The 25851-nt window shown below is 38.1% G+C and overlaps 1 protein-coding gene across 7 annotated transcripts in view; it reads right to left on the bottom strand.

Annotated features, from left to right (window-relative positions):
- The window catches only part of LOC131431658 (stress-activated protein kinase JNK), a 212401-nt gene extending 187213 nt beyond the window's left edge, over positions 1-25188 (bottom strand). For 6 of the 7 annotated variants that reach the window (XM_058597495.1, XM_058597491.1, XM_058597497.1 and 3 more), the window contains exon 1: positions 24875-25188. The gene's annotated coding sequence lies outside the window, so the exon portion shown is untranslated. The remainder of the gene's footprint in view (positions 1-24874) is intronic. The other variant, XM_058597499.1, reaches the window with a different exon arrangement.
- Positions 25189-25851: the final 663 nt, after the last annotated feature.

Here is a 25851-nt window from a genome sequence, read left to right as displayed (position 1 = left end):
TTTAATAAATTTTTATACAAATTGATCATATGCACTCTGCAAATGACCATTTGTTTGATAAGAATGGGTTTGCTGTGCGATATGCTGAAGTAAACAATGAATCTTAATGTCTAAAATACCAATATTTCTTTCCCAAAACTCTACGCTAAGCAATGTCTGACATGTGTCAAGAATAAACAATCATACAAGAAAGGATCCCTTTCCATGCCACAGAAGATGACAAAGACAGAAGGTGCTACTAAGTTACGGTGTGTAGTTCCGTACTGAAGACTAATTGGCTACAAAGGCAAATAAATCTGCATCGTGAAGGGAATATCTTCGCCCCTGGCAGTGCCAAATGAAGCTATTTATAATACAGTGGTCATATTTCGTCTTCACAATTCACAGAATTTCAAGGATTGTTATGATAGACGAATGTATTTCTAGTCTTATTCTAGTAATAAAATATACGTACTTATATTAATTCAGTCCTTCTAGTTGAACCATCAGTAACAGTGATATCCCAGATCACTGTTCACTGACATCACGGAAAGAAATCCATCATTCATCAAATCATTCTATCTTGTCATAAAATCATGACAATTATTCATGATTTTATGATCAAAATGAACCAAATCATGAACAATCACTCTTGTCCCATGAAAATTGATTTCATTCATATTTCGTGATTCTAATTTTCTTCTCCAATATCACTTTGAACCTTTGAATTTACTGGTAAACTCATCTAGTTAGCAGACCTTGTTAGTTAGTGGATATATGTATAAATCTGCTTTGGGACTACCAGTACCCGGTTTCCGCTTCCGAACGCTCCGGTAATAGTGAAGAAAAGCTCCAAAAACGGAACCCGTTTAAAAATCAAAAATCGTCACTTGTATCCGACCCGAATACTGTAAATTATTTTGTTTTGAATCCGAACCCGTCAGGTTTGGTCGGGTTGCGGGTGCAAATATCCGAAACCCGACCATCTCTACTAGAGACTGTCTCAGAAAGTATGGATGCACTTTGATTTCGCTGTAAATAATTCCCAAGTGTTAGATATTCAAATTTTATTCGATATACTGATAATATTAGACTACAACAACAGAATATTATTCTCAACATATGCTACTTAGCCATTGTAGATTAGCTGGCGCACCTTCTTGCGAACGTTCCTCATTAAATTCCGTACAGACTTCTTGGCGATAAGTTTTGACACTTTTTTCCAATCTTTTTCGAACTGTTGAATGGTTTCGGCTGCCGAGACATGTTTCCTAAGATGTGCCTTCGTTAATGCCCAAAATTCCTCAATTGGTCGAAGTTGTGGGCAATTTGGTGGATTCATGTCTTTTGGGACGAAAGTGACATTTTTGGTAGTATACCATTCTACCGTTGATTTCGAGTAGTGGCAAGAAGCAAGATCTAGCCAGAAGACAACAGGATCCTTGTGGTTTCGAATCATGGGTAGAAGTCGATTTTGTAAACATTCCTTGATGTATATTTCGCTGTTCAAAATCTTACCGCAGCTACAAATTGCTTGCCAGACCATAGCTTTCTTACCAAATTTTTCGACTTCTATCGATGTCTCGGACTGGTTTAACACTTGCCATTCTCGCACCGTATAATATTGTGGTCCCGGCAAGGATTTGTAATCGAGTTTCACGCAGGGTTCGTCGTCCATGATTATGCAGTTCAAATTTTCAGCAAGATTCGTATTGTACAGCTTTCGAACCCTCGGCCTGATCGATGCTTCTTGTTTCGGACTACGTTTTAGTTGTTTCTGCTTCTTATAGGTTCGAAGATTCAAACGTTCTTTAGCACGAAGAACATTTGACTTCGAAGTGCCCACTTTTTTGGCCACATCCCGAACTGAAAACTCCTTCTTTTGCTCGAACGCCTATACTTTTATCCAACTGAGGGTTAGCAGGACCATTTTTTCGACCCGTTTTCGGTTTATCCTCAAAGGTGTTATCCTCATCGAACTTCCTGATTGCATTTCGCACGGCTTTTACATTTACTCCTTCCATCCTTCCTATCTTTCTCAGTGACAGTCCGCGTTCTGTGCACCATTTGTACACAATTTTTCGACGTTGTTCAGCTGAAAGTCCACGCATTTCGGTTTTTGGTTGCGTCCATACTTTCTGGGACAGTCTTTACTTGTATTTTGCTCACATTGATATTGATTTCAACAGGACTCACAAATTTGAAAAAATTGTCGACTTCGACTTTATCCACCGTTTGTAAGGAGTATTTAGTTTCCTTCTTTGAGAGCTGAAAAGAACCGTAGGTTTTTTTAGAATATGGTTTGATTTGTTCAGTGAATCTATGCTTAATTTTCTATTAAATGTGCTCAGCTATGGATTTCATAATAGGATCAAAAGAATGTTACTTTTGATGTAGACGAAGAATCAGTTGATGATCCTAACCTCAACCATGTAATTATTTTAACCACCTATTGCTTTATCGATATCAGTCGAATTTCCCAGAACAATTTCAGGGTTCACATTACTTTCGGTACGAGATCTGTATCCTAGACGATTAGTTCTAAGGTGATAGAATACAGAACTAATTGAATTAATCATTGCTTCATTTGAAATCCTGAATATTATTGGTAGATGATGTGAATAGTCTGTTTGAGTTATCCGTTCACTAAAAATGTTACATTAACCTGCCAGCTCCAAATCAATTGTAGAACGATTTCACATAGAATATAAATATGTTGGGCTATTTGGAAATAAAGCTGGTTAAAAATCAGCGAAGAGTTCATTATGAAGAACTCGTACTTTCTGATCATTTTTCTGGTTATTTCACGAGAGAGCATTTAGAAGGAGTAAAGGAGTAAAAATGATCGATATCTTAGGTGTTTTTGAAAATTTCATTTCATTCATTTACTCATCAACGTGAGCGAGCTACTACCAATCTCTTATCCTTCACGACGTTTGTGACGGATGCTATGTCCTGCGTTTTACAGGCATCATCTAAACAGACCTTGGCACAGTCGCTAGTTTGGACAGATTGTTGCACGCTTCGTTGGTTTCGTTCATATCTCAATGCCCAAATGGGCATGTGAGCGACTCAAACGATTGAAAACTGCAAAAAAATCCGCTCTTTGGAAATTTTCGAAATACCGAACCGATTACTTTCAATCTCGATATTTAGCTTTAAATAACTCATACAAACGCCTTAACAGACAATTATTCGCAGCTTACCTGCAGAAGGTGCAAGAAAATCTGAAAAATAATTCTAAAGCTTTTTGGAAATATGTCAACGATCAGGGAAAGCGAAGTGGGCTTCCAAGTTCCATGCTCTACGGTGATGTCGAAGCAACTACGACTGAGAGTATTTGTAACTTTTTCCGTGAACACTTTGGCAGTATATTCAGTAACGATAACCTTGACTACGAAGCAATCGAAAACGCTGCTAATAACGTACTTTCTGATTATTTTTCTGATTACTCCACGAAAATTTAGAATCCCTTCAGTTCGCTTTCTCATCTCATCCAAGTCAGTCGATAAAACAAAACCGCTTACGTTCGGGACGGAAGAAACCAAGTACAGTATTGTGTAGTGAACAATAGAACGACCTCGAAAATGAGTGAACCAAACGAACAAAAGCTACCGCCGACACGAAAGAAAACAATTGTTGTTGACTTCAGGCAGTGCAAAATCGACCTTCGATACGAGAACTTGAAGTCCAGGAAGAAGTTGTAGGGAATCAATAGGGCATTTTAAAAAAAAAATACACAGAAAAAAAGGTTGATTTTTTTTCTCAATAATTTCAAAATGAACCAAAAAAAATTATATTGAAAAAAATGTGGGTTTCGATTTTGTCGTGAATACGACTTACTTTACTATGGGGCGCCTTTTCAAAATTAGCCATATGGAAGAATGGGCAGAACTTAATCGCGAATATCTCGACTTGTATTAATGGTAGCAACATAATTCTTTCACCATTTCATCAAAAATATGATCAGGAATTCAGGATAATATTTTGAATAGTGTGCGATAACCACAAACAACTCAAAAATTAAGTTTTCTTAAAATTTGAAAACAACGCGGAAAACTTTTTACTTTCGCTTGGGTTTTTCGCGCAAGGACGACGATTTTGAGATAGTCAGGCACATATCTTCAACTGAATGCGTATAAAAGGGGAACCGTGGTCGAAAATCGATCATTTCGTCATCTAACACTCGATGTGGATAGACGAATAACTTACTACGACTAATTTCCATTTTGTTTTATTTTTTATTCGCAGTTGTCTACCTACCCAAGCTATGGGTAAAAACCGCCATAGATCCGAGAAGGATCCAAAGGATGCTAAGCGTCTGAAGCCAAGTGATGTACAGGTAAACGACCGTTTGCTGAGTAAAAACCAATATGCTGATCTGCCAGTAGATGTCGAAGAGGAACTGCAGAAGAAGGAAAAAATGCCGCCTTTCTACCTGAAGGGCTTCCCACCAACTCTACGCTCGGATTTCAACACACTGATCAGCAAAGGACTACAGGCAACAATCCGTTTATGTACTGAAGGCTACAAAATAACTGTTCCGGCTTTGAACCACTACAAAGGAGTGGAATGCTATCTGAAGCAGACAAAAGCGGAATACTTCACACACGATATTGCCGCCAACAAACCTATGAAGGTTGTACTTCGAGGACTACCCGACATGATGGAAGCCGAACTAAAGCAGGCACTGTCGGAGGCTGGACTAAAGCCTTTGATGGTATTTAAAATGAAGCGCCATAATACGGACAAAAAGTTTAGAGATCAACTGTACCTGATTCATCTGGAGAAGGGCTCCATCACCATGAGTCAACTGAAAACGATTAAATCGTTATTTCACATAATCATCGAATGGCAAAAGTATAAACCGGTACATCGGGATGTCACACAGTGCACGAACTGTTTGAACTACGGCCATGGAGCGAGGAATTGCCACATGAAAAGTCGGTGCGGGAAATGTGCCGAACCACACAATACCAACGATTGCCTACTAGATGACATCGCTGTAAAATGTGTGAACTGTGATGGCGACCATCCATCTACTAGCAAATCGTGTCCCAAACGTGCTGAGTTCACAAAAATTCGACAACAGGCGTCCCGCAAACAATCAACGCGCAAGAATGTTCCACAGAAGGATGAAGTTAATTTCCCACGGCTCCCACCGAAGAGGGATATTCCGAATTTGCCGCCACTTCCTCGCAGCAATCCAAAGACTTCAGCCGCTGGATCTCAAAAAGAATCTTCCTCAAGAATCCCTCCTGGATGGGGCAATAATCAACCACAAGCAAAGGATGACTCTGGTGATTTATTCTCTGCTGAACAACTGATCGTCATTTTTGAAACAATGACAACAAAACTACGAAACTGCAGAACGCGGTTAGATCAAATCAACGCCTTAGGCAGATTCATCATCGAATATGCAATATAATGAGTTGGTTATAGTAAATTGGAATGCTTGCTCACTCAGGAGCAAAACTGCTGAATTGTCCGACTTTCTTCAAGAGAAGAATGCCGATATTGCTATTTTAACTGAAACTCATCTTAAACCTGAAATTTCTATTTTTATTTCCAATTACAGGATTCACAGGCTCGACAGGACAACTACCAGAGGAGGGGGAGTTGCCATTTCCATTAAACGATCCATTCAGCATAGGCTTCTGTCCGCCTTTAAATTGCAACTTATAGAAGCCATCGGAATTGAGATTACAACGACGATGGGACCCATCATCATCATTACAGCGTACTGCCCCAAACAAACCAATCTTCGAGATGGTACGTGTGCATCATTGAAGCGAGATCTGGCTATGCTCACTCGACGACAGAACAAATTCATCATTGCTGGGGACCTGAACGCACGGCATGAGCTGTGGGGAAACAGAAGACAGAATCGAAACGGATTCGTACTTGCCGAAGATTACGAAGCTGGACAATACAACATCTTCGCTCCGGATCAACCAACGCGACTTTCCAGATCGGGAGTTCATTCCATTTTGGATATATTCATCAGCAACATCGCCATAGACAGCTCTCCGGTTGTCTTCTACGAGCTCTCTTCTGACCACTTTCCAGTAATATTGACGTTGGGATCTTCACCAGAAACAGTGCCTATTCAACCACGGAGGAACTATTATCGCACCGATTGGGTCCAATTTCAACAAATCGCCGACCAACTTATTAATATCAATGTTCCACTAGATTCCCCGATGGAAATCGATGCGGCCCTATCTTCCTTCCAGCATTCAATCACAGTCGCTCGTGATAGGACGGTTCCAGTACAACATATGCCGAGTTCCTCTCTTCAAATCGACAGTGTCACCAAGAAACTCATCCGACTTCGGAATATCTACCGGAGGCAGTATCAACGAACTGGCATCCTAGATAGGAAGACTACTTATAACAACTTAACTAGGATAATCCAGGAAAGGATATCTGAGCTTCGCAACAGGAACTTCCAGCAAAAGCTTCGAGAAATTCTCCCACATTCAAAGCCCTTCTGGTCCTTAACGAAGGTGCTTAAGAAAAAACCGAAGCCTATTCCTCCTCTGATGTCACCCCAGGACGCAGCTGAAGGAATACCTTTAATCACACCAGTAGAGAAGGCAAATGCGCTAGGCCAGCAGTTTGTGTGTTCTCACAATTTAGGACTCAACATTGTTAGTCCATATGAAAGAGCCGTTGCTGATAGCGTAGCTGAGGTTGACCAATCAGACAGCTTAGTTCCTGAGGAAAGTAGAGTCACTGCGAATGAGCTGATGGCTTTTGTGAAAAAATCCAAAAATATGAAGGCCCCCGGTTTCGACAACACATTCAACATTGAGCTGAAACATTTGAGTATTCGCTCATTTGTCTTCTTAGCTAAACTTTTTAACAGGTGCTGGGAGCTTGGTTACTTCCCTTCAATGTGGAAGTTAGCTAAAGTTATCCCAGTTTTGAAACCGGGGAAAGATCCTTCCTTTTCCAAGAGCTATCGGCCCATCAGCTTACTCTCTGCCCTATCCAAGCTGTTTGAAAAGTCAATACAAAGGCGAATTCTTGCTTTTGCAGATGAACAGGATATATTTCTGGAAGAACAGTTTGGGTTCCGGAAAGGAAGATCCACCATCCACCAGCTCACAAGGGTTAACAACGTCATCCAGCAAAACAAATCAGTGTCCAAAACGACTGCCATGACAATATTGGATATTGAAAAGGCATTCGATAATGTGTGGCACGATGGACTGGTGTTCAAACTGCATCGGTATAATTTTCCCATGTATCTTATTAAAATTATCAAAAATTATCTTGCAGATAGAGCATTCCAGGTTTCTCTGAATAATGCACTTTCAGAAAGATTTACTATTCCTGCTGGTGTACCCCAGGGAAGTATCCTAGGTCCCATTCTATACAACATTTTCACATCAGACATCCCACCTCTTCCAGGTGGTGGTGTTCTGTCACAATTTGCTGATGATACTGCCATTCTTTACAAAGGTCGTGTCATTAATGCTCTGAAAAATAAACTACAGACAGGTCTGGACGCTTTAACAGAATATTTTACAAGCTGGAAAATTGTGATCAATGCAGCAAAAACTCAGGTCATCTTGTTTCCACATTCAAGATCTCCAAAACTTGTTCCATCAGACGAATGCAGAATACGATTCGGTGATGAGGTCATTCAATGGTCCGATGAAGTTATCTATCTAGGACTCACCTTTGACAGACATCTGATATTCAGGTCACATGTTGACAAAATCGTTCAAAAATGCAGCATACTCATTAGGTCTCTGTATCCGCTGATTTGTAGAACATCTAAACTATGCCTGAAGAATCAGATGGCTGTCTATAAACAAATCATCTACCCCGCAATTGAATACGCAGTCCCTGTTTGGCGGGGTTGTGCACGAACACACAAACTTAGGCTTCAACGCATTCAAAGTAAGATCTTAAAGATGATTCTAAATCTACCCCCTTGGACAAGGACTAGTGAAGTACATGAGATGGCCTCACTGGATATACTAGAACAAAAATTCGAACAATACTGCACGAAATTTGAAGAGAGGTGCTCAATCTCTGAAATACAAATAATTCAAAATTTGTACGTATTAGGTTAGGGATAGTTATAAGTAAGTAGACATTTTATAAATAATTAAAATAAATATTATGATTAAACATTAGTATGTAAAACAAGAGTAACTAAAATACCTATTATTAATAACGAATCGTATGAACAACAAAGATGAAAGGCCAAAGGGTCAAAACACTTGTACTGTAAAATGTTGATGTAATACACAAAAATAAGATTAATAAACAGATATTTATGCAAAAAAAAAAAAAAAATGAAAATCGATCATTTCTTCTTGTGCGTTCGATGGCAGCAGACGTCGTGGGAGTGGAATCATCAACCAGCAGCGAGAGAGAATGCACCTTCTGCGTGGTTAATAAAAACCTCAAACGCTCAGGTCGCATCTCTCATTCGCTTGCTGGCCATCGAGGCGAGAGGACCAGCCAGCAGCAGCAGTGGGAGTTAAACTTTCCACCAGCAGCGAGAGAGAATGCACCTTCTGCGTGGTTACAACCTCAAACGCTCAGGTCGCATCTCTCATTCGTTTGCTGGCCACCAAGGCGAGAACCAGCAGCGACTGAAACTGGATTCTGAGTGTTATTGGATCTAAATTTAGGTCTTGAACTCAGGGTCCAGTTCTCTATTCCAGACTTCTATTCGGTTGTTCTTAAAACCATAATAATACTCCTAAAGAATTATGCGGAATTTACTTTACTGTACCTCTATACAACCCATTTTTGTCGTGAATACGACTTACTTTACTATGGGGTGCCTTTTCAAAATTTACCCTCTGAGAGAGTGATAAGAATCAGAACGCGTTCTAAGGAAGAGAACAAAATATCTGCTGCTGTACAACAAATCGTCCGGGAAAAATGTTCCGAAAAGTGGTGAATATCGCAGTGAGTTCCTCAATTTGGTCCTTGTGAATGCTAGAAACGAGTCCCTTCAACATATTGATAGTTTCTTTCAATAAAATATGCAAATCCGAAATGAAATAATCGACATTAAAATTCTGAATGCGGCTATTTTTATAGCCGTTAGGACCGCCCATTAGTGAAAAAGCTACAAACGAAATCACATAAAAGGAAATCTCTTAACAAAAATTGAATCAGTTTGGATTCTATCGCCCCTATGAGCAGATGTGTTTTGTGTCGTCTGCACAGCTAGTTTCGCTTTCGACAAGAGCGAATTCGTCACAGCTGCCAGTCATTAGCATTGGGAAAAAAAAACAACGGTGGAGAGCATTGCACAATATCAGCCGTTCTAATGGCTCTAAAAGTTTTCTAAAGAACTATTAGGATTTGTTGTTTGCAAATCGTAGGGAAATATCCTCAGTTTACTACAAATCAAGAACAGTTTGCTTAGATTTGTGCACTTTTCGCTGTGTGAAATTCACAGTAATCGAGATCAAGTGAAGCTTTCTTTGTTTTTGCGAAAAATGTGAAAAAGGGGAATGCGTGCATAATTCATACAATTGATATTCGGAAGTGTTAAGGAACATGTCAGTTGTTTTCGTATTCACGACATCCAGTTATGTCTCTGACATTACCCACCCGCCTTTTTTTTTGATAATTTTTATTTTAAAACTTTTATTAAAACCTAGAGATTGATGGCTATCCCACCCGTGCCTTTTGAAAAATGATGAAGTTACAGCTAAAACAATTTACAGATATCATATATTCGATATTTTAAGCTCTCGTTGAAAGATAATCCTTTAAACAGTAGAATAATATTGCAGGTTAAAGGCAATAAATTTGTTCATGATATCCTTTCTTCTAAAAGTAGCTGTTCTACTAGTTCCTAGATACTAGGATATTTAATTATAACACCATTTTTATATGTCCATTAATTGTCTTCTTGTGACACATAACAAAAAGACATAGTCGTGAATGCATCTCGACGTCTCTGCTCTGCCCATTCGAATAATTGTTTTGCAGTTGTGATTGGGTGTTCATGTAGTTTAGACAAGCTTTCACGTTCTCCCATTCGCTTTAAATTACCCCCGAGTGCATCACATGGTCCTTTACCATGAGAATTTGCAAAAAATGCCACTCAGCATCAATGTTATACATTTATTTAAATTGCAACATTTTTTCTGTTTTTGTACTGCGAGGCAGCTCCGTCAGACATAAATATAGCATTTTTAATTGATAAGGCAAGCGCATCGAATATCTGAAGGAAGAACTCTTCAGAATTAAAAAAATATATATACATATAAAATAGATATAATAGCATACATTGTGTCAAGTGTAGCTATTGGAGACATTTTATCGAGGGTTTCAATGAGCACTCTTTGAAATACGAGGATAACGTTGAAAATGAGAACAAGAAATACTCGTTTCAACGCTTTTGTCGTATAACAATGATGCTCCTGGGTTGAACAGAATTAAATTCAATTTGCATTACCTTGTGAAAAATACACTTTTGATATTGTTCTACATGTTTCTTGAGCAAAATGTTGTTACATCTGGTGTTTCCAATCACAACTCATATAGATCCGTTGCCATAATGTTCCACATTCGGAAATCATCATTAATACTTGGATCGAGACGAACGATTTGTTATTAGAAACTCAGTTTGGCAGTACTGGGACGAATCAGTGCCGAAAATTTGTATTTCACCACACACTACGTTCTCTGACGTTGGCGCTGAATAGAATATGAATGATATGAGATAGGCATCATCACTCCACTAAGAGGATTAAAACAGACTTGACTTGATGTATCCATACGATCGCAGTTTTAATAGCAAACCATCGAGATCTTAACCATATTCACAACGAAATCTAAGAGATACCTTCATTATTCATTTGATCATACATACAAACTACTAGGTGTACGATTTTTTGATGATGTGATCTACATGATTTGTAATTCTTCAGACCCAGATTCCAATTTGCGACTAATCCCCGCCCAGCAAATGAAATTTATGTCTGTGTTAAAGAAGAATTCATAAGATATCAATTTACTCTCTTTTCCTGAAAATTTTAAGTCTCCTTTTCGAAAAAATTTACCTGTTCAGCATGAATTTGTTTGTTTGAGATTTATTCCAACCATATCAAGTTAATTCAAATTGATAATAAATTTTATTCCATTGCAAGCGACTAGAATCGAATCTAATACGCGATTGATTCGGAATGCATCTTGCTTTCTAAGCGTATACTGTGTCAAATTGTTGTAAAACATAGACAGAAAGTTTATTCTACTTCAATGCTAAATATTATTTTGCAATTTTCCAACTTTTATGATGGATTCCATTAAATTTTTGCAATCAATTCCAAAGCAGTAGTTTTGACGTATATCATTAAAAAATGCGAAAGTAATCGTCAATAAATATCGTGAATGAAATGGCGGATGAAAATAAACAAAATTCAGTCCAAGAATTACAGTGATATTATAAATTATATGATTTAAGTTCGACAGTGCTACAAGTTCAAGAATGAATTTATCCCAGTATCATAATCAAACAAAAGCTATTCAAGCTAGATTTAACCTCACAAATTCACACATTCAAACCGACAAACTTACTTCCGCACCCTCGTCAACCCTCGGCCGGCTTCCTTTGTAACTCAATGGCAGCTGTGTGCCATGGGTTTTTCGTCCACGTTTTCGTCATCGAAGCTCCCGAACAGAACAGACTCGGTATCTTGCAGGATGAAATTCCCGTACACAAGACCGAAACCTATACCATCAACCAACCAGAAATGCCCTAGCACGGTCTGTGCATGCCTCCGTTTGTAACCTCTTGAGCATAATTACTTTCCGAGAAAAATCGATTTTCCCCGCTATCAACGCTAGGAACTGACACCAATACCAACGCAATCCCGCGAGAACAGCACACACAAAGATATCGGGTGCGAACCAGCGAAACGGAAGGATCTGAACAGTAAGCACCCCAACGTTGACGTCATGCTGCAACACATGATTTCAGTCATTTCCCCGAATCGCACTTCCAACTTCACACAAACACACGCACAAAGCAAATACCCCACGAGGAAAAACCGATTTTCCGATCCGATAATGGTAGTGTTCGTACTAGCCCGGTACTGGTCTGTGCTTTTATTCCTGTTTATGGTGTTGACGATGTTGGAACGATGAAAGAGATAATTTTTCAGCGTCCGGTCGACTGACTGTCAGTCGACAAAAGAGACTGGATTGGGTCGTAAGCACCATAACAGGAGTACGATGCGGGAGCGATTTTGGTCGAGTCACGTCACTCGAGGCCTAACAGATTTTTGTGGATCTTTGAATTTAATTGTTTTATTGAAAATTAGATGACTTCCTTGGTTTTTTTTTCGTTTCGAAAAACATTAGATTGGATTGCAATATGCCTGGTTTTACCGAAACCAACGGCCGGTAGCTTACAATAATGTATAAAACACAAATTTCCAATCGAGTTGTTATCGATTCAAAATTGACGAACTAATCTGGCGGGTTCACTGCTATCGACTGCTATCGTGCCAGTTATCATTCCACTTATATTTTATCTTCAGTGTCAGCAGTGAATCAAATCGGATTACGTGATTTTGTCGAGAAAATTTATGCTACGGGCTGTCGGAACAGCGACGGAAAGACGTGGAAGTTGGCCTTCTATTGCTGCCAACTGATAGGAACCAGGTGGCTTTCGGTACGTGCCGCAAGGAATGATTTAAATGATTGATGTTTGCGCGTTGGGCACTCGAATCTTAGAGCTTCTTCTTTGTTTATGTTTTTTTCAATCTGTTTTAAATCTAACATTTCAGCAATTTTTATAAAACGGACAAATTATCTTCAATTTATTACGGATCGAAACGTGAAATACTATTCGAAAGAAAAATCTGCACAAGTTTGTCACTTCAACACAATAAATAAGTCCGCACATAATACGTCACTTTGAGTAACACCAAGAAATCGACTTCATTTTTATACTCCATCTTTTTTTATGTCCTTCGTTAATATGTACTCTCTGATGTACGGAAAATGTAACAGTGAAAATAAAAATGCTTACAATTTTGTGATTTCCGCAAGCTTTTCCTTCTCGGTAAGAAAAATTTTAAGGTAGACCAAATCAGGACGATCTGATTCAATCTTTATAATTTCAGTTTCAATTATTTATCGCCTCCTGTTCAGCTTTTGTTTTCTGAGATAGTGCCTTCTCCAGTTTTTTTTTATAAAAATTTTATTATTTAGGCCGATTTGCGTACAAGCTTTACGTGGCCGAATGAGCCATGTTTTTATTAGATAAAATAATTTTTTTACCGTTGGATTTCGTTGTCACCCTTTTTCTAGGGGGAGAAGAACTTTCATTTTTATCTTGCGAGGGTTGAAGGGCACTTTGTTCGTGGCTCGTCTCGTCCTCCATCGCCGCATCGGTGGTATCGTTGTTGTTCCGTTTTTTCTTCGTTTTCCTTGTAATTCGCATTCTTGTGTTGGTTGTTAGTTGCTGTAGACGCGCCTTGTTGTGCATTAATTGCAGTTGGTTCAATGGTGCAACAGGAGTACTGCGCTCCAGTTGATTTTCATACGTAATCAGCGTTTTACACGGATGTATCCCGTCTTGATCACAAATGATGTAAGATGGAATTGCTTTACGTAGTTGCATACGTACCACTCGCACGCCATTCCGGATACCCGGAAAAAATTCCGTCATACTTCTCTTTCGATGGAAAGAACTTCGCCGTACTGCGACATACTTTCCCGAACGAACCCATTACTGGTCTGCGGAGGAAGGTCATGCACGCATACTTCTATGGCATTGTCCACCAAGTACACAGGGATTTTATATTTAACATTGTCATGATCAACACTGTGCACCCCGTTATTACCCGAAGCAAATGCAATTGCATCTCTTTCACGTTTGAACATAATGAACACACAGTTAGACGCTTTGTTGAATTGAATCTCACTTACATCATTAACGTTTACATGCATTCGTTCCTTAAGCAAAATTTTTAATTTCGGTTGCTGCTGGTCTAACTTTGCAGCGCTTGAAATCAATACAAATTAAATTTGGCCTTGTAGGCCAAGTTTCAGGCTTCGTTAAATCGTATTTGCCCCATTTCGTACAGTCTATTGTTCACTGCACTGTATTGTCTTTGTTTCTGTCGTCGCGACCGTAAGAAATTTTCGACTGTGTCGATGCGATGCGAGCACGAACTGCCTTCTCCTGTTGTCGGATTGTACTCTGAATGTCTTTTTTTTTCCTCATCATCTTTAATTTTTTTATTTGGAGCAGGAGTTAGTTTCTGTCAAACTTGCTCTCCAGCAGGCGTAAAACCTCCTCATCTTTTGCATCAACTGATTACAATCATCCGAATGATACATTTCCTTTAATCTAGTGTTTCTGTAGTAACTTAATCTAATGAGACAATAACATGAGGAACGATTGCTTGATAACATTGCGTGATAAATGAAATTTGAAAGAATTGAGACATTTGTTAAATATGGGACACATGCTAGCAATGGGCTTAATCCACCTAGTGGTGTGATAATACCTTTCTCTTTCTTCAAAGCAGTCTCATGAATTTTTCATCATTTTATGATATAATTTCTGACACTAATTTTGGCTCATTTTTGACACCAATTAATTCAGATTGATTCGAGTGGTTCACAAAAGCATGCTTCAGTGTTTATGTCACGGTATCGTTTTTCCAATCAAGCGCTTGGCATTTCCATTGCCTATTTATATGAGAAGAGTGATGCTAATCTAAAAACCCTTCTTAATCCTCCTAGTGGTGTGATAATGCCTTTCTCTTCTTTCATAACAGTCTCATGAAAATATGTTTCATATGTTATAAAATAAATTTAGACACCAATTGATTCAGATTGATTCGAGTAGTTCACAAAAGCATGCTTCAGTGTTTATTTTACACAGTCAGCATCATTTTTCCAAACTAGTGCTTGGCATTTGCGTTGCCTATTTGTATGAGAACAGTAATGCTAATCTAAAAAAAGCCTTCTTAGTCCACTTAGTGAAATTTTCATATATCTTGAAAAATCACCATAGGGGGGAGTACATGAAATTTTCGAAATCGAAAAAAAATTTTTGATGCCAAAAGGCTTAGAATTGCATGAAACGTCGAGATTAACTGTCATCTCGAAAAAATTTTTTTTTGAAAAAATCGACTTTTTGGGATTTAGAAAAAATATGAAAATTTTGCTAAGTCCCAGAAAGTTGATTTTTTCAAAAAATTTTTTTTTCAAGATGACACTAAATTTCGATGTTTTATGCAGTTTTAAGAGTTTTGGCAACAAAAAAAATTTTCGATTTTGGAAATTTCATGTACTCCCCCCTATGGTGCTTTTTCAAGATCGAAAATTGTCAAACCTTTACCACCGGGTAGCACCCCTTAAGCATGTCCGATTTAGGTCAAATTTTGCATGAAGGCTTTTTTCGAGGTGCTTAAACTTTTGAGCACTAGAGTTTAACGAAAATAGAGATGATCCCAAAATTTTGGCACCCTTATATATAAGAGCGGTAAAAATCAATGTGTTTTGTCGGTTACGTCACTTATACCATCATATATCTGGAACCAAAAGTCACAACCATTTGATCTTCGAACTTGATCAATGGCCCGACAGTAGCTTTCAAACGAGCCCAAGTTTGTTAAAATCGGTTCAGCCATCTCTGAGAAAATTGAGCGCGTTCAAATACAACGCTTTTTGTCGGTTACGTCACTTATACAATCATATCTCTGGAACCAAAAGTCACAGCCATTTGATCTTCGAACTTGATCAATGGCCCGATAGTACCTTTCAAACAAGCCCAAGTTTGTTAAAATCGGTTCAGCCATCTCTGAGAAAATTGAGCGCGTTCAAATTCAACGCCTTTTGTCGGTTACGTCACTTATACAATCATATCTCCGAAACCAAAAGTCACAGCCATTTGATCTTCGAACTTGATCAATGGCCCGACAGTAGCTTTCAAACGAGCCCAAGTTTGTTAAAATCGGTTCAGCCATCTCTGAGAAAATTGAGCGCGTTCAAATATCTTCTAAAAGTGCACACATACACATACACACACACACACACACACACACACACACACACATACACACAGACATTTTCCGATCTCGTCGAACTGAGTCGAATGGTATATAACACTATGGGTCTCCGAGGCTCCGTTCGAAAGTCGGTTTTTCCAGCAATTCTAATACCTTTCTATAGAGAAAGGCAAAACTACAAGGATCAGTCTCATGGGGTTGTTCGAGCCATTGATTTGTTCCACATCAACCAAAATTTCTAATGATCTACAATCAAACAGTTTAATCAATCGTCACACTTTTGAATCCGCAATTGCAAAAGAGAGTCTGCCTAGATTGATCTTGATTAGGAACCAACACCGAACATTGTTTGTTTTATAGCCGACGAAATTACACCAATATCCCAAATGTATGCAACTATATCTTTGTACATACCTGCGATACGATTTTGATATTTAGGCTTCTCTTCGCTAAACTTGTGTTCAAGTTTTGTATGCAAGCAGTTATTTTTATAGCGTTAAGTTTCTCTACCATTCTGCGATCGGTTGAAGCGATAAACTTTTTCTCAATATTAATCGAGTTCATCTTATCAAATAAAAAGCTGGAATTAATCTTAAGCACTCAAAATTGACCTTGGGTTAGTTGTCAAGTGAAGACAACATAACATGGAATTTCATCCAAACTCGCATGACATAAGCTTCAAATTTTTTATGGCACTTTTTGTCTTTTAGACAAGCAACAACCTACCTCCAGCATGCTACGCGTAGGACTGAAACGTTAGCTATAATTTTGCTTCTATGTATAGATTCGCGCTGCTCCCAACAGCTTCGCTTTTGCATCGATTGACCAATCAGAGCGATCCTTTCCCTTTGATATATCGTTTACTCCTTTAAAACCGTCGTCTCGGGGGACGGGTATAGCGTGATGGGATAGTCGATGCCTATCACACAGCCCACCTGGGTTCGATTCCCAACCCCGCACATAGGGCCAGAAAGATTTTCTGGTCCGAAGAGGCGAATGACTTTAAGGTGTTAAAACCTCTATAATTGAAACAAAAAAAAAAACCGTCGTCTATGGCAGGGAAATCCGGTATGTCGGAGATTTTTAGCAGACAAAATAGGACACTGCTCGTTACTAATCAAAATTTCAATCATATATAATTGAAAATACTTGGCTTCATACATTCAAATCGAAACTTAGAAATATTTCCAATCAAACGATAAAATAATATTAATAATTGATACAAAATATACTGAGCTGTAAGTGTTTAAAACCTGACCACATTTCTACGTGTATTTTTCCTTGAGTTTCTGATTTGCACCCCTATATAGAAAAAAAGATGTGTTCCACATCAAAAAACCCTTCTTAGTCCACTTAGTGGAATTTTCATAGATCTTGAAAAACCACCACGACCAGTTAGATATAAACGAAGCCAATCCAAAAATGATCCGTTTAATCACAGTCTACTTAACTTGGAGATCGTTATGTGATGATTGATTTTGTCCAACGCAGTTGAGAAATCGGTGTATATAAAATCTACTCGTAGTCGTGCTTGTAATCAACGTATGATGAAGGAAGTGTAGGTTACTAAATTCGTGGACGCTTTAGCATAAATCATTCATGCATGCTGGTAGTCAGGCACATATCTTCATCTGAATGCGTATAAAAGGGGAACCGTGGTGAAAATCGATCATTTCTTTTCGTGCGTCCGATGGAAGCAGACGTCGTGGGAGTTAAATCTTCAACCAGCAGCGACGGAGAGTGCACCTTCGGCGTGGTTTAAAACCTCAAACGCTCAGGTCGCAACTCTTATTTGCTTTTCGGTAGTCGTAACGGGGCAGTTCAAGTTTCAGATTTTAGTTCCGCAATATAGGTTTATAATTCAGAGCTTGCGTGCTGAAACTGGATTCTGGAACTGTATTTCGGAACTGAAATTGCAGTTCTAGAATTGAAACTGGATTCTGAGTCTGTTATTGATTCTAAGTTTAGTTCTTGAACTCAGGGTCCAGTTCTTTATTCCAGACTTCTTCTATTCGGTTCTTTTTAGAACCATAATAATACTCCTAAAGAATCATGCGGACATTTTTTTACTGTACTCTATACAACCCATTCTGGTAGTCATGGCGAACAATCGTCTTCAAGTTTCAGAGCTTAGTTCCGGAATATGGGTTTAGAATTCAGAGTCTGCGTGCTGAATTAACTCAACTCGTCACTCTCCATCACGAACGCTTTCATAAAAAGTTCTTTTCAGAGCCACCATTATTTTATTATAAAGAACTATACTGCTTATTTCATAATATTTAATTTCGTTTCAGAATGTTTAATGTAACTAATCTGTAATTTAGTCTAAGCGCATCGTTTAAATTTCTAGTAATGCAAGAAGGGAAAGTTGCACAATTCAAACAATCGATCAATCAATCCGAATCGAATTCGGAAGCATAAATAAAGCGTATCATATTCGTATTCACGACATTCAGTTGTGTCTCTGACATTACACACCCGTACTTTTTTTGTCGTGAATACGACTTACTTTACTATGAGGCGTCTTTTCAAAACTTACACTGCACAAGAATGGGTATAACTTAATCATGAATAAAGCTTGTTGTTCTAAACCCAACAGCACAATTTTTTCTCCATGCAATCGAAAATTTGATGAGCATAATAGTCAATGGGGGCTAGGTCTGGAGAATACGGGGAATGGTGAACCAATCCATACCGTAAATCAGTCAATTATGTATTTTCGGTGCGTCTTCTTCCATAACTTGATGAAAACTAGATCTCGTCTGACACGATCAGCTGTTATTTAAGCACTAGTGGATAGATTGTCATGAAATGTGGTATAGGGCCGTCTAGAGGTTTGTTCTCAAATAAATTTTACAAGGTTCAAAACTATTAACGTCTTTTCTGTGAAAGGCCCGGGACTTTAAATTTCATATAGTAACTACACACTTATGCTACCTAAAAATTTTATTTTCAATTTGAGTGTGCCTTTGCTTATAAAGGCTGTCCCAGAAAGTATGGACGCACTTTGATTTCGATTCGCTGTAAATAATTCACAAGTGTCAGATATTCAAATTTTATTCGATATACTGATAATATTAGACTACAAAAACAGAATATTATTCTCAACATTTGCTACTTAGCCATTGTAGACTAGCTGGCGCACCTTCTTGCGAACGTTCCTCATTAAATTCCGTACAGACTTCTTGGCGACAAGTTTTGACACTTTTTTCCAATCTTTTTCAAACTTTTGAATGGTTTCGGCTGCCGAGACATGTTTCCTAATAAACCTGTTTGGCTCACTTGGCTTGATAACCATTGTCACTTTTTTTCACCTGGAGCTGTTAGCGGAATATATTCAACAGTTGCACTATTTATGTACCATTTAATTCCACTATTTCACTGTCACGTTATTACACTTTCACAAAGCCACTATACTTTAATGAAGCATAACAAACGTTACAATACGGATACGGGTATTTCGGAATGTTATTTACATCCTTCTTCAGTGTATCGGTTTTATAAGTTTGTTTGAAAGAATGCTGTAATGCTGCTCCTTTTATCCTCAATTGGTCGAAGTTGTGGGCAATTTGGTGGATTTGGGACGAAAGTGACATTTTTGCTAGTATACCATTCTATCGTTGATTTCGAGTAGTGGCAAGAAGCAAGATCTGGCCAGAAGACAACTGAATCCTTGTGGCTTTGAATCATGGGTAGAAGTCGTTTTTGTAAACATTCCTTGATGTATATTTCGCTGTTCATTGAAACAGTGGTGATGAAGGGTGTGGAAATCTTACCGCAGCTACAAATTGCTTGCCAGACCATAGCTTTCTAACCAAATTTTTCGACTTCAATCGATTTCTCGGACTGGTTTAACACTTGCCCTTCTCGCCCCGTATAATATTGTAGCCCCGGCAAGGATTTGTAATCGAGTTTCACGTAGGTTTCGTCGTCCATGATTATGCAGTTCAAATTTTTAGCAAGAATCGTATTGTACAGCTTTCAAACTCTCGGCCTGATCGATGCTTCTTGTTTCGGACTACGTTTTGGTTGTTTCTGCTTTTTATAGGTTCGAAGATTCAAACGTTCTTCAGCACGAAGAACATTTGACTTCGAAGTGCCCACTTTTTTGGCCACATCCCGAACCGAAACCTCCTTCTTTTGCTCGAACGCCTTCAGTATACGTTTATCCAACTGAGGGTTAGCAGGACCTTTTTTTCGACCCGTTTTCAAGTTAATCCTCAAAGGTGTTATCCTCACCGAACTTCCTTATTGCATTTCGCACGGCTTTTTCACTTACTCCTTCCATTTTTGCTATCTTTCACAGTGACAGTCCGCGTTCTGTACATCATTTGTACACAATTTTTCGACGTTGTTCTGCTGCAAGTCCACGCATTTCGAAACAAACTAATGAAAACGAATAAACAACTGCACAAGTTATAAGAGAAGAGTGTAAACAACAGGACGCAGCCATAAAAATTGACAGATTCTGAACCATTGCGAAATGGCAGCGGTTTTTGGTTGCGTCAATACTTTCTGGGACAGTCTTTATTAAAATCAAATAACTTATACACGCTATTGAAACGATGACAACAAACATCCGTTGGACTGTGCTGAATGTACTATCCCAAGTAACAATTCGAATGCCTAATGGTTTTGATTGTAATTTATAGGAGTTTTGTAATTGATTTTTCAATCACTACCTGTTTTATGACGACTATAATAAATGTCTCTTTTGACAAGTAATATCATAGTTTTTAAAGCTTCTATAAAACTTTTTACCCAGACTAACAACTGGACTAAAAATAAAACAATGTGTACTAGAATAAAACCATGCAAACACTCTTAATATTGCTTTCAAACATTTTCTTTAAAACATTATTGTCAGTTAAATTCTTTCATAAATCTAATTTTTTGTGAGTGCGTGTTCATTGGATGACAGTTTCACTCAGAGCAAATTTGAGGGGTCTAAAGTATATTTATGACACATTTGTTGTGGGCTATTTGATTTATTGCTTCTTGGGTTAAGCGTAATTTGCATTAAAGAAAATTTCATGGCCGCCATTATGATGTCCTATACCGTAGCATTTATTGACTTCAAATATACTTCGAAATGCAAAAACGAATAAAAATGATGGGCTTTAATGATTCATTCTCAGAACGTGTACACAAGTTTTAATGCCACGAAAAAGTTTTATACAAAACTGACGAAGAATCACAAAAAATGATTTTTAAAAATCATGGAGATTTTCGCAAAAACTGCATTTATTTCAAGGCGATTAGTTATAATTCTTATTTTTATCCAAACATTCACGATAAAAATAAAAGCGCATGAAGTTTTTACGTTCGGAGAAAACCTCAAACTTGTAAATAAAATCTAATATATTCTTACTGGTTGCATTCAAAGCAGACATGACACACACATAGCCATGAAAAATATTATCAAAACGACAATTTATTCATAGCGGAATTCATTCCTTCCGAATAATTTAAATGTTGATCGTAAAGCTGGTTTCAAAATTTTCTTGAATTTGGAGTTTTAACGCAGGTTTATGCTAACTTTGCTTTATAAACCTTATGAATAATGGTCCACTTGGCAGGAACATGCCCTTATAGAGGTTTTCAGTAGGCTTTCGTGGAGTTTAAAGTTTTAATGCAAGATTTATTATGTAGCATTGAAGACAGCTACAAGTATTTATTAATATTAAAATTGTTACTTGGGATGTGCGGTGAAGTGAGCGATCTTCCCGGAATGTTCAAACTAATTCTGGGGCAATCGAGTAGTAGGTCAAAAACGAAGAGTTGTTGAAGGAGTACTCGTCTATTATGTACAGTAGATTGATGTAGGTTGATGAGAGCACAGGGTAACAAGGTAACAAGGTATGTACAGATCGTTCACGAATAACACGAAAATAAGTGGCCCGAGATGGCTTCCTCGGGGTACACCCGAGGTAACGTGAAAGGAATCCGAGAGTACAGATCCGATTCGTACGTAGGCATTACGACCTGTGAGATACGATAGAATCCAATTGGTTAACCAATCAGGGAAAATAGTTCTCAGAGAGCGAGTGGTTGAAAAGCAGAGATGCAAATAAAGCCAAGGCAGAAAAAACATTTCTTTAAAAAAGACGGAGATAATCCGTCAGATATTGGTCCTTTCGATCCATCAACTTGTCGTAGATAGTTTTAACCTTGCGTTCAGTGAGAGCAGTAGCAGATATACTCAAAGAATACGTCGGCAGACTACTCAGGTACGATTCTAACAAAGGCGGTGAGTTATTACTTAGCTCGCTTCGAAAGAATGACGAGAATAGGTTGACTGAATCCGAAACTGTCGACGGAGATTGGTGACGATAGTGGACACTGACAGGATCTCCACGGGAAAAAGTTTTATTCCGCAGATAAGACCAGAATTGTTTCTTCTTTCAATGATGACAACTCGTCACACTTGCCTGACTTTTTCGCACTTGTACGATGGTTTGATGGATCTTGTGCGTTAGACGGGACTAGATGTGGTGGTGAGAATCTTCAACTGGAAGCAGTAAAAACAGACTTTTTGCGTGGAACTGAATTCTAAAACTGAATTTTGGAACTGAGTTCAGAAACTTCTCATATGAATGGTCCACATGAAAAACTTATTTTAATTTTAGAATTAAGTTTCAGAATTCAGGTTCACAATTTGGTTCCAGAAAACAGATTCGAAAGTTAAATCTAAGACTCTGGAACTAAATCCAAATTCCGGATTCTAGAACTCGAAGTTTGAAGCTAGTTCCTTAATAACATTTTGGAACTGAGTGCCCTAATTTTAGTTCGGAGTTCACTTCCAGAGTTTTGATTCAGGAATTCAGTATAATGGAAGAAAATTCAAGATATGAATTCTAGATCAATATTCAGAACAACATTTTAAATCTGAACTTGGAATCAGAATTTTTGAACTGACTTTTGAATCTTGATTTACTTTCTGTTAAACTTCTGCCTGTACTTCCTAGATTCAGGTTCAGAATTTAATTCCTGAATTTAGTTTCAGAATTCATTTCCAGAACTCAGGTTCAGAATTCTGAACATGCTGGAATTGAATTCGGAACTTGGGTTCAGGAACTGAACCCAGATCCCTAATTCAGGTTCGGATTTCCAGTTCAAAAATTAGTTCAAGAAATTCAGAATTCTGAGAATGAGTCCAATTCAAGTATTAATACGTGTGATTTATTTATCAAAACGGTGACAAAAAATCAACACTTGAGAATCATTAAAAAGTTCCCGAAAAAATTGTTCAGCGTTATTTATGTGGTGGAATATGTTTGTCGTCAATAAATCATACTTTAGTATAGATGCCCGTTACAATTCTGGAAGCGAAGTTGTGAAATTTGCAAAATTCACACAATCAATCAACTAATAAGATTATTGATATTCGGAAGTGTGTAAGAAGCACATCAGTTTTATTCGAATTTCCGTTTTCCATTTCTATCTCTGGCATTACCCACCCTTTTTTCATATCACTGTAGCTCGAAAACGGTAAAAAATGATGCCGATGGAAAAATTAAGGGTTGAAAAATCAATCGAAACTATCAAATTGACGTCTCTTCAAATTTTCCATTTCTCTTTACAAATGTAATATACTTGCTACAAAATCCGAATTTGATTGGATCGTCACATAATGCCAACGAAATGAATACCATTCAGCAACCATCGAATTCACCTGATTTGGCTCCCTGCGACTTTTTCGGTCGACTCAAGAAACCACACCGTGAAATGCGTTTCAGCACCCGAGATGAGATTATGGAAAAATCGCAGATGGCTTTGGTGGCCATACCGAAAACTGAATATAAAAACATGTTCAAGTATGCAATCATATTCGGAAATTTTTACGTTTTCTAAATATATTCTTAAACAATTTGATTTCAAAACCAAGCGTAAGAATCTGGATTTACCGGCACTAAAATTCGTTGACAGCCACAAATTAAAACAAAATCTACCGAGCAACTATGCCGCGAACCATTTATCAAAACACTGCCGCCAATTTGCTCGGCAAAAAGCACAAAACATAAAAAAATCAAAGTCAGGAATCGAGAAGCAAAAAGTGCCAAGGTTTGGAATTTGTGACATTTCCGTTGTGTCGTTTGCATGCTATATTTTTATTCTCTGCCTGGAGGTCGCCGCTGTCGACTTCCAAAACGTCAAAACAAAACCACCAGCAGCGATTATTTTGCTGTTTTTCTTTTTGTTACACCCCGCTGCTATTCGCGCTTCACGCACTGAATGCTCGACGAGAAAATCAAAATATGACTTGCTATGCGACTGGATTTCCTCTTGCAGACATCCACTTATAGAATCAAATAAGAAAATCGTCTCAGGAGTTAGCCGAGGAGGATTTTCACCCAGCAAACAATACATTTTGTTTTTATCGTTTTCATTATCCTACTTAATATTATGTGAATAAAGATGGCGTTGACATAACCTAAAATCAATACACATCTAACAACTGCGGTGGTTTACAAAGCCCGAGCTCATTTCAGTCCCATCAAGATAACGCTCGAAAGCTTAGTTATCAGAATCGACCTGCTCATGACAACGATAATAAACATAGGACTATTGGGATTTTTGTTTATCACTTACTATTTCTGTCGGGGATTCTTCGAGCCTCACCCAACACGGAAAAAGGCAGTTTTGACAGAAAATCGATATGCGAGTAGTTTCCCTAGGATGTTCACGACCCAAAAAGCAGGATAATTTCTTATGAAGGCTTCATTTTCTACTCTGTTATCAGTTCACCCTAGCTTCGTGGGGTCATAATCTATGTTATCAATGGGGAATGCATCAAAGACAACGCCGCCATTGTTACTTTCTGATATCCTTTGGTAAGCAGTCAATGCGGAAAAAAAATCAATCAAACTCACCCGATCCTAGTTAGCCAGTTTTCCGATTTGGCAAGTCCAATAGAATTTTGCACCAACACTGAAATTTCACGCTTTGCACAATTAACGTTTCATCACTATCAACACTGCTAATGTTATCCGTTTACACTGAAATCACAAGTAGCACTGTAAAACCAACGGGGAGTTTGGGTAGAGAAAATTGAAACTTTTCTGGAGCCGCAGTCACACAGGATTTTCACACAAAAAACATCAATTTTTCCTCATTTTCCTTTGGACACACTGACACTATCATCGCAACATGTCTCACGAATTGCACGACGGTGCAAAATATTGGACAGCAAAACGTTGACAGTTCCAATAGGAATCAATAAAACAACATCAGTCTGTCAGACGAGGTGTCGTCTGATTCAGACGCCGTTCAGAAAGTAGACGCAGTTTGGGGTGACACCTATCAGTGGGTTTGGATCAATACACTGAAAAAAATTGCACACAAGCTGGTAATGTGTGGCAAAAACTATATGGAATTTCAGAATGATTTCATACGGAAAACATTGTGCGAAGCATCTATGACAAACATAACTTTTCTCATATACTGTGGAATTCATAAGTTGTTCGTATGAAAACTATAATAGTGATAGATCAGATGTATAGTGTAGAGCCATAAACATTATAATAGAGGTATATTTTCATATTAGGCTTTTGAAATGGTGATTTTGGTGATTTTTGATGCACCATAAGAGGAAGCATTGGAAAACAGCATCTCTTTTTCTTCCGTGATTAAGATTTTATGTACGCTTTCAATAAGGTTATGTTTCTATGAAATACAATCTGCATGCGATCCGCATGACAAATCTAATGAATACTTATATTATATTGAAATAAGTTTCATTGACTTTTCGCTTAACTTGTATATGATATTCTTATTAATATGAAGATGGTTATGGTCATCGTGGGCCCGAATTGAACAAATTGAACTATTGAACGAATCGATGAAACGA

Source organism: Malaya genurostris, chromosome 2 (genome assembly GCF_030247185.1).
Source record: "Malaya genurostris strain Urasoe2022 chromosome 2, Malgen_1.1, whole genome shotgun sequence".
In the NCBI taxonomy this organism is placed as follows: Eukaryota; Metazoa; Arthropoda; class Insecta; order Diptera; family Culicidae; genus Malaya; species Malaya genurostris.
The sequence above is the reverse complement of the archived record's forward strand: the minus strand, read 5'-3'. Positions and strand labels throughout refer to the sequence as shown.